Below are 11,867 nucleotides of genomic sequence, written 5' to 3' on the forward strand. Positions count from 1 at the left end.
AAGTCCTAATACACAGAAATAGGAATATATCTAATATAAATGGAGATGAATATAAAATTACTATAATTTGATTTGAATATAATGGCATATAATAATATCTATATATAAATAATGGATGATATTACATAAATGCCTCTAAGTTTTGAGGGAAAATTTATAGATTAGGATTATTGTTATGCGTGTACATACATATATTTGATTTGGACTTGTGTACCAAGGCTCAATATAATAAAATGGGCTACGAAGATATCATGTCAAAATTGTAGCTTAAAGAATATAATATAAATTAGGCAAAATAATTTATTTATTTAAGGTAGAAAATACTAATTTAAAAGGAAAGAATAATAATTTATTTATTTATTTAAGTTAATAACATTATTATTATTATATTATATTATACTAAAAAGATATATATATATATATATATATATATATATATATATATATATATATATATATATATTATAAAAAAATGCTGTAAAATGAACTATGCTTGTTAAAAAAAACATAGAAACTTGAATGGCATGTACAAATCTCGAAATTAACATACTAACTCTAAGTTTCAGAAAATCTTACAAAATCATCAAAATTACCGTCTTTATCATCCTCGATCGCATCTCTACAATCTTCCATAAAACCTAAACCAATATGGTTCATAAACTGCAAAACATATTGAAGTACGTGAGAATATAGTTAGAAAAATGTAAAAAATTCATACAAAAAGAAAGCAGAGAGATGAGTCTGAGATTCTTTGATTGAAGAAGCCATTGTATTTATAGGTAGAAAATACTAATTCAAAAGGAAAGTATAATAATTTATTTATTTAAGGTAATAAAATTATTATTATTATTTATTTTATTTAATTTCCATTTGACATTTACTTACCAAATAAGTTTTACTACAAAAGTTTTGGGGGGAAAATTTGTAGGAGGATTTTACTTTTATATATACTAGTATTTGCACCCGTGCGATGCACGGTATGAATTTGTTGTAATATATTAAGAAAATATAAATCGATATATAATTACTTAAATTAGAACATCAAATATTATATAGTGCAATTAAAGATATAATTTGAATCGTTTATATATTTTGATGTTATCATTGCTTGAATTTGTGCAAATAATTGCTCAAATTAATAGCTAATGTCTAGATGTACGCATGCGGTCCTATAATTTTGAAGATTTTATTTATCATTGTTTAGTATTTTCATACATTGGGCAAATGTGCTCGTTCTCTAACAACTCAGTTATAGAAATGAATTGATATCCTTATTCATTTGTATGGAAGATATATCTTTTTGTCTAGATATATAACAATTTTTTCATAAAAAAAAATTAATATCACCAATTATATTTACACATTATTGAAACCTCTTTGTAGATGACATTGGTAGTGACAACACAATCTTGTTCATCTTCGTCTAGAGCTAACATCTTCTCCATCAGGACGAGTTACTTGGGTGAAAATATATAATGGTAGAATATCACTCAATTAGTTATCCTTTTATCTTTTCAGTCAATTCGTAATATCAGATTAATTTTCAGTCAATTATTCTTTTTTATTTTCAGTCAATTAGTCAATTAGAATATCAAATGCAGTGATATTTTTACCTAACTTTCGTTCCATTTTTAATTGATGATGTAGATATTATTATAAAAATATTTCCGTTCCACTTTTAATTTACCTTTACTATTATTTAAAATATGCATTTACTATTCATAATGCAGAATATTATTATTGGAATATTTTCCTCCAATTTTTAATTTTCATTCCATTTTTAATTAAAATGCAATGATTAGAAGAAGATACTTTGGACTTCTCAATACTTGCCCACATTGATTTTTTTTTGGTAAACCCAGGGTTTCTACCGTCGGACACAGTGACTAATCCCCTTGCTAAATTGTAAGCACCTCTTTTGGGTGGGACAGCTGGCTTAGAGATTTAAGGCTGCTTCATTCCCAAATCCAAGGATGAACCCTTGACCTTTAGTTAACGATGGATGAGTTCCTTACACTCAACCACACCCTTCAGGTTACTCTCCTACATTGATGGGCAACCAATTATGTTTGTAAGAGGAGCATTGTTCCTCTTTCCAAACATTTTCAATGTAAGATCAAAATGATCCCACTTCATTTGCAAAGGGAGCCCGTAACTCCCTTTTGTCTTCTTCTTATTTTTTAAAAAATTTTAATTTTATTTTGTATACCGTTTTGTTTGGATTATTATTATTATTATTGTTATTATTATTATTATTATTATTATTATTATTATTATTATTATTATTATTATTATTATTATTATTATTATTATTATTATTATTATTTGATTATTGACAAATTCACCATTTTAACAATTTATCTTTAATCAAAACACCAAAAATATTATTTAATAACTAAGTAATTTGCTCCAAACTGCTAAAAACTAAAACAACACATACATTTTGGGTTAATCTTTCCTAACCCCCACTAATAAATAATAAATAATAAATAATAAAGAAATAAAACTAAAATAAGAAGACAAAGCTAAGGTTTCTTAAATAAGAACCTTTTGACTTCTCAATACTCGTCTCATCGATGGGCAAACAATTATGTTTGTACTTCTTATATAGAGGAGCTCAAGAGCTCATCTTTTCAAACATTTTCAATTTGGAATGAAAATGAACCCACATCATTTACAAAGGGAGCCTGTGGCTCCCCTTTGTTTTTTGTTTTTTTTTGTTTTTTTTTGTTTTTTTTTTGTTAATTTTAATTTTATTTTGTATATAGTTTTGTTTGGATTATTATTATTATTATTATTATTATTATTGTTGTTGTTGTTGTTGTTGTTGTTGTTGTTGTTGTTGTTGTAATTTGATTATTTGGCAAATTCACCAAAATTTTAAGAAATTCGTCTGTTTAATATTTTATATTTAATAAAAAAACTAAAAATATTATTTAATAACTTAGCAATTTGTCCCAAACTGCTAAAAACTAAAACAACGCATACATTTTGGGTTAATCTGTCCAAACCCCCACTAATAATAAATAAATAAATAAAAACTAAAATAAGAAGACAACGCTGAAGCTTCTTAAATAAGAACCTTTTGACTTCTCAATACTTGCCCACATTGATGTGCAAGTAATTATGTTTGTAAGATGAGTTTTGCTCCTCTTATATAGACGAGCTCTCTCTTCGCAAACATTTTCAATGTGTGATCAAAATGACCCCACATCATTTACAAAAGGAGTCTGTGACTCTTTTTTTTTTTCTTTTTTTTTTTAATTTTATTTTTTATATAGTTTTGTTTGGATTATTATTATTATTATTATTATTATTATTATTATTATTATTATTATTATTATTGTTGTTGTTGTTGTTGTTGTTGTTGTTATTGTTATTGTTATTGTTATTGTTATTGTTATTGTTATTTGATTATTTGGAGAATTCTCCAAAATTTTAAAAAATTCACCTGTTTAACATTTTATATTTAATCAAAACATCAAAAATCTTATTTAATAACTTAGCAATTTGCCCAAAACTATTAAAAACTAAACAACAAATATACATTTTGGGTTAATCTTAGCCAAACCCCCTAATAAATTTATTTAAAAAAAAAAACAAAAATAAGAAGCCATTAAAATAAGGTTTATTAAATAAGAGCCTTTTGAAACGTTGGGCTTCAATAGGTTGAAAAAGTTTATATGAACAGATACTACATGTAACACGGTGAATCAAATAGTTATGCTGTGGGACTGTGTCCACTTTGCAATGTGAACACAGTTCTATGTTCATAATTACTGAACTATATGTTCATAATTATAAAGCTAAATATTCATAATCTTTGAACTTCATATTCATAATTATTGAACTCTATATTCACAACTACAAAACTCTATGTTCATAATTACTAAACTATATGTTCATAATTATAAAGTTATATATTCATAATTTTTAAACTTCATATTCAGAATTATTGAATCTCTATATTCATAATTACATAACTATATATTCATAATTATGTTCACAACACTATGTTCATAATTTTAGAACTATATATTCATAATTTTTGAACTATATATTCATAATTATGAGCAATTTTAAAACCGTGTCTACCTTGCTAGGTGGAGACGATTCCACAACATAATTTGACGTGTCAATAGTACTCAAAAAATAAAATATTTGCCTTTGGACTTCTCAATACTTGTCCACATTGATGGACAAACAATTATATTTGTAATAAATGTTTGTATATCGTTTTGTTTGGATATATATTCATAATTTTTGAATTCCATATTTACACTTATTGAATCTCTATATTCATAATTACATAACTATATGTTTATAATTATGTTCACAACACTATGTTTATAATTATAAAACTATATATTCATAATTATGAACAATTTTCGAACTGTGTCTACTTTGCAAGGTGGACACGGTGGCACAGCATAATTTGTCGGGTCAATAGTACTAAAAAAAAAAGAGTCTTTGGACTTCGCAATACTTGCCCACATTGATGGGCAAGCAATTATATGTTTGTAAGAGGAGCAATGATCCTCTTATATAGAGGAGCTCAAGAGCTCATCTTTCCAAACATTTTCAATGTGGGATCAAAATGATCCCACATCATTTACAAAGGGGAGCCACGTTTGTCTTCTTCTTATTTTTTTTCCTAATTTTAATTTTAATTTGTATATAGTTTTGTTTTGATTATTATTATTATTTACGAATTAATAGATTTTATTTAATTTCCATTTGAGATTTACTTACCAAATAAGCTTTACTACAAAAGTTTGGGCTGGAAAATGAATTAGGACGATTTTGTTTTAAATTATATATAGATAGATTGATTCTATTTCATTTTTTAAGCATAATCTTCCTTAAAGATTAATAGTAATATAAAGCTAACTTATTAATAACCGATTTTATTACATTTTTTTTATGCATATTTTTTTTTTCAAGATTAATAGTAAAATAAGGCTAAATTATTAATAACCAATTCTATTCTATTTTTTATGCAAAATCTTTTCTAAAAGATTAATAGTAAATATCTTAATGATTCTTTTTCTTATACTACTTATTGATTCTTTTCCATTTTTCAGAGTGTAGAAAAAATTCTCATGACTAACATTTCCTTCCATTCATTTCCATTTTTCCATATTATTATTAATTTCCTTCCCAATATTATTCTATATTATTTTGGCGTACCGCTTCCTTCCATTCATTTCTATTTTTTCATATTATTATTAATTGTTTAGGCGGGAACTTGTAAAGGATGTTATTATTTTTATTAATTAATATAAAATATAGATTACCAATTAAAATTAAAGTTTTTATTATAATTGAACAATAATATTACCAATTATTATTTGAAGATTTTGTAAAATAATAAGTAAAATTGTATTACGAATAGGAAAATATATGTACTTTAATTTTAATTTAAATTAATAATAATTAATTTTATTTTATTTTTTAACAAAATCTTCCTTAAAGATTAATAGAAAAATAAAGCTAAATTATTAATAACCGATTCTATTACATTTTTTTACACATAATTTTTCTTAAAGATTAATATAGTAAAATAAAGCTAAATTATTAATAACCGATTCTATTACATTTTTTTACGCAGAATTTTTCTTAAAGATTAATAGTAAAATAAGGCTAAATTATTAATAACCAATTCTATTCTATTTTTTACGCAAAATCTCCCGTAAAAGATTAACAATAAAATATCTTAATGATTATTTTCCTTATACTGCTTATTGATTCTTTTCCATTTTTCAGAGTGTAGAAAACATTCACATGGCTAATATTTCCTTCCATTATTTTTCATATTTCCATATTATTATTAATTTTCTTCCCAATATTATTATTAATTGTTTGGGCGTACGGCTTCCTTCCATTCTTTTTCATTTTTTTCATATTATTATTAATTGTTTAGGCGGGAACTTGTAAAGGAGGATTTGTGTTTATTAATTAATATAGAATATAAATATAGATTAATATAGAATATAGATTACCAATTAAAATTAGTTTTATTTTTAATATTATATTTGAACAATAATATTACCAATTATTATTATCATTATCATTATTATTATTATTACTACAGAGTAATTATGGCGATCCCATAATTACGCCAAAAAATAAATACATTTTTGACCTATACAATGAGGAATTGAGCATGGACTTCATAACTGTCAAAACCGGCACCATGAGAATAAAACAACTTAACAAATCAGAACTTCAGAAGTCTGATTACATTAATAATCAACGCAAAGAACTAAGAAGAATATAATAATAGTCAATTGATGTATTAAAGGCGATTACTGCTATATATTGTCGTGTATATTACAACAGAAATGCTTAACCACTCCCGATTCTCCAATCACCCATGAGTCACACATTTTATTGTGTGGCACTTTAAATTCTTGACTAATGACATTATAGCAAAAAAAAAAACGAAGAGAGAGAGATTAGAGGAGTCAGCACTCAGCATCCCTTTAAACGGACATGAGTAGGCACCACTCAAAGCAAATTTCACATGAGGCTGCTTTCATCAATGAAAATTAAACTTCAATAGAAGCAAAAAATCAATATATGAAATGGACTTGGAGTAACCGTAGAAATATTCAGAATAAATCATAATCTAGGCATATGATATGAATAGCTTTTTGCTGAAAAAAATATTAAATTTGGACAACACAAGCATGGAAAACATATTGTATCTAATCCAATCAAACTACTTGGATGCTAAACCTACTGTTAATTTCGAAACGCGGCTGAACTGAATGATCAAGGCTGAAGACCTAGTGGGAAAAAGGGATGCAATATAAAATGAAGACTTATAATTTTTGTAGTCATCAACTCATTGTATTTATAGGTGAAAAATATGAGAATTATAAATTTGTAAAAATTTTCAAAAAGAAAGTGTATTTATTTATTTAAGGTATTGCCCTAATCAATTCATTATATTGATATTCCTAATCAATTCATTATATTAATATTCCTAATTAATCTTATTCCTAATTAATTCATAATATTGATATTACTAAATTTCCATTTTTCATTTTCTTACCAAATAAGCTTTATTAAGTATTTGACCAATAAAATATAAAATATTTAATTAATTTGACTACAAAAGTTTGGGCGGGAAAATGAAATAGGAGGATTTTACTTTTATATATATATAGATATATATAGAATATAGATTTTAGTTATTTATATTTTGATCATGATATATGTGTGTGTAACAATTTTGTTTGATAAAAAATTACCGTACAATGTTTGTAAAGTAATGTACAATTGTATTATTACATAATATATATATATATATATATATATATATATATATATATATATATATATATAATTAAGTTCCAGTGACTTAATTACTATCCTCAAATAGTCGAATAACATATTTGTACATTTTTCTATTTAAAATTTATATTTATTAACAATTCTATTATTATCTCCTACTTTTGAAATATCATATATATTTGTGAGTAATAGCTATACAAATAAATGTGTGTGTGTTTGTGAGAGTCAATAGTTATGCTGTGCAACTGAATACACCATGCGCATGGTGCATACGATGCAAAATAACGTCGTTTTGACTAAAAACGCGCATTCCACTTTTAAAAAAAAAAAATCAAGTTCGATTATCGGCAATAGCATTATTATGGATATATAGTTATGAATTTCTGGATGTTTAGTTCATTCATTGTAGATATTTACTTCATTCATTCACTGTGAATATATAGTTATGAATTTCTGGATATGTAGTTATGAATTTGTGGATATATAGTTATGAATTTATGGATATTTAGTTCATTCATTGTGGATATTTAGTTCAATCATTGTAGATATTTACTTCATTCATTCACTGTGGATATTTAGTTCATTCATTGTGGATTTTTACTTCATTCATTCATTGTGGATATATAGTTATGAATTTGTGGATATATGGTTATGAATTTATGGATATATAGTTATGAATTTATGGATATATAAAAATGCTATTGCCGGGAATCGAACCTGATTTCTTCTTTAAGTGGGACGCGCGTTTTTTAACCAAAACGACGGCGTTTTGCATCGAATGCACCATGCGCATGGTGCATTCGGTTGCACAGCATAATTTGCGCGTGAGAGTGGGGTGGGGTGGGGTGGGTGTGTATGTATGTATGTATGTGTATGTTCCATTTTTTATCTCTACATCTACATCTACATCTACATCTATCTACATCTACAATTCTAATAAGAGCCAATAATGTTAGGCCCTTAACTGGAACAAAAAAATGTCGGGTGCTATTGTTTCTTAAAATGAATGGTTCATATTATTTTGATTTTAGTATTCTTTTTTAATGATTTTCCTTATTTACCCTCTATTATATTATTTTATTCCCTTAAATAACCTAAATTCCGTTAGTATAAACTTTAGTAACGGAATATTCCGTTAACTATTTGTTATTTTTAACTTATTAATTTATATAAGAAATGTCTTAGGTTCGAACATCATCCCAATTAGAGTTAGCATAATTGTTAAACATATACTACGAATATTTTAAAATGTATTAAAATACTAGTTTTTTTTACGCGCTTTGCGTGAATGGGTTAATGCCCAATAAGTACTTCAAAGTATATCAACGCAATATTATATAGGAGATGTTTAGTAAATAAATGTTGAATTTGTTTATTTAAATCGGTAATTTAAAGTATATATATACAAGATAATATACGAGAGATTGATTGTAATTCTCACTAAAATAAATGTTTGCAACTTTGTAATAACGCTAGTCTAAATACTTAGTCTAAAAGCGATAGTCTAAATAAATACTACTTTTGATTTAACTTTCTCTAATTGAACAAGTTTACACATCAGAATTTTATCAATGCATGAAAATTTATAAAGAAATTTGTAAGTTAATTTTTACTATATCATTATAACAATATCTATTGTAACTATATATTTTGAATTTACCAGGACTATGTGGTCTAATGGTATCTGGGTTGGACTTCCATTTGGAAGGTTGTAAGTTCGAGCCTCATACTACAATCTAATAGAACAGTAGCATTCAATTGCAAACTCTCAAAACATTTTGTCTCAACAACGAATGTAAATTAAAAAAAAAATCAATGATTTCATTATTGTTGATGAAAAGTATGTATGCTACTTTATTACTCTTATTAAATTAAATAAATTAGTAGCTACAACAAAAAATAATACATATGCATTTAATTAATTTAGAACTAGATGTCTATAATGTCTTTATTTTAAAAAATTATTTATTATAAACAAAAAATAAAAAAGAGATATAATTTCATTAGTTATACTATCTTTATTTTCTACAATTCAAAGATTCAATACCTTCAAATTTATTTAATTTATTATATTCACTACATTGTCCATTGTCTTCTTTTTACATTATTATCTTGTAATTAAATATCAAAGTTATAATACAAAATATGTTATATATATTTGTTTACCAAGTATTTTATACAAATATAATAAATATTAAGGTGAAGTGTCAAATAGCACCATGAACCAATAGCGAAATGTCATGCCGCACCCTGACCTTTCATAAGTGCTGATTCAATGCACAAACTAATTTTTTTTTCCATCTAGAATTTTTCATAAGTTACCCGGTAAACCTGATGACATGGAACCAGTAATATATGAAATAAGAGATAGAGTCAAAAAAAAAAAAAAAAAAAAAAAAAAAAAAAAAAAACCTAACTGACAGCACCACCGTGACCTTCGCCTCTCTCATCACTTTTGCTCTCTTTCTCTCTCCTGTGTTCCCTTTCGACGAAGCAAGCAGGCATCGATGATGGCCAACTCCCCTCACTTCTCGTGCTTTTCTCTTCATCTTCGCCTCCTCTTCCTCGTTAATGGCAGCACGGTGCTATCATCAAGCAGATCCAGCGACTTCTTGCCTCCTCTAGTCTAGCGTGAACAGATCCGGCAGTAGCAGTGGACGGCGGTGGTTGGCGGCGTCTAGAAGTAGCGACGGGACGAGCTCCGTCCTTTCCCTTCTCATCTCATTTGAAGCGGTTGTCTCCAGAGTCATCTGGTTTAGGCGAAGAAAAGGATCGCCATTGGGAGTTGAAGAGGCAAAGTTATTCCAGAGTCATCCGTTCTTGTCCAAGATTGAAAAGTCCATGGTGACTATTCCTATACTGGAGCAGAAGTTGGTGAGGATCCAAGCGAATATTATCTCGAAATGTTTGCTTGAAATTGTTCAGAAAAACAATGATAAGTTGTCTGCCAACATTGCCGATTTGAACATACAGCCCCAGAATCTAAGCACGGTGGCTGAAGCCTTGACGGCGTTCATGCAGATTATCAGCTCTAGGAAGGAATCGGTGATGAAAATTTTTGTTAGAGGTGAGTTTGATGAGTACCCTGATGAGAAAGAAATGCATTGCACAGCACGATTGGTGGAAATGCTAAATGAGTATGCAGATGATCGAGTTGCGGGAAACTGGTTTGAGTTTTGATTGCAGGAATTTCTTAATGGAAGAGATTTTGGCCTTGGAGGAGGCAAAACATTTTGTGGCCAAATTGTAGGACTATATTGAGAAAACAGTGGTTACAGTTTTGATGCAACATGATGATATTTACCCACAACTTCAGTATTCCATGCGAAGAGCTTCACAGAATTTGATTGCAAAGATGAAACAAAAGTCTATTGATTGGATGATGGAAATAATCGGAATGGAAATGATGGCGGATTACTCTTGTAATCTAGAATACTAAGCAACCTGAAATGGACTGATGGAGAAGCAGAGTTGATGATGGTGAGAAGCAGCTGGACGGGTTGGAGAAGAAGATGGGCGATGAGAAGACTGTGTTGACTATGTTGATGGAAAAAAAAAATCCATGTCAGCAAATTATCACCTGCAACCTATAGGTAACTTATGAAAAGTTCTAGATGAAAAAAAAAAATTAGTTTGTGCATCGAATCAACACTTATGAAAAGTCAGGGTGCAGCATGACATTTCGCTATTGGTTCATGGTGTTATTTGACACTTCACCCAAAAAATTAATATTTTGTTCAATAATTTCACATGATAACCTACGACACCACATTTCACAATGTATTAAACATGTAGGGGGGAAACTACCACTACCAAATATCAATAGGTGTTTGTAAGATAAAGAGTTAATAGCACAACTAAGATCCCATATATACACAACAATGCAAATCTAAAGCTTCATCACACCATAATCTCATTGCACGATGAATCCATCTATGTTACCCCCAGTAATCAAATTGCACATGACACGCTACCAATATTAAAAGAAACAAAAAAGAGGACATGTACTGAAGATGAAGACAATGACAATGCTACCCAAAAGAGAATTGAGAAGAATTAGATAAATTTAAACCAAAAGTAGTATTTATTTAGACTATCGTTTTTAGACAAAGTATGTATACTAGTGTTATTACAAAGTTGCAAACATTTATTTTAATGACAATATAATTAATCTCTCATATATTATATTCATTTATATACTTTAAATTACCGATTTAAATAAACAAATTCAATGTTTATTTACCTATGTATGAATATCTCCGATATAATATTGCATTGATATACTTTGAAATACTTGTTTAAAAATAATCATTGGGCATTATTTCATTCGCGCAAAGCGGGTACAGGAACTAGTTACTTTATATGTCTCATTTTATCTGTCATACTTACTATTTATTAGTCAAACTAATTATTTCTTCCTTGTTTATTTTCTTTATGATTTTTTACTTATTTTTAATTTAATTTTTTGTGTTTAATAGTATTTGTAGTGTAATTTCTAAATATATAAATTTTGTATATTAATACTAAACTTAATATTATGAAAATAAATTAAAAATAACTTTAGT

General features: G+C 27.2%; 1 pseudogene; it reads right to left on the minus strand.

Moving 5' to 3' along the window:
• Positions 1–9,807, minus strand: part of LOC109153868 — a 36,221-nt pseudogene extending 26,414 nt beyond the window's left edge.
• Between the last annotated feature and the right edge of the window lie 2,060 nt (positions 9,808–11,867).

The sequence above is a fragment of the Ipomoea nil genome, unplaced genomic scaffold, assembly GCF_001879475.1.
Source record: "Ipomoea nil cultivar Tokyo-kokei standard unplaced genomic scaffold, Asagao_1.1 scaffold2555, whole genome shotgun sequence".
Lineage (NCBI taxonomy): Eukaryota > Viridiplantae > Streptophyta > Magnoliopsida > Solanales > Convolvulaceae > Ipomoea > Ipomoea nil.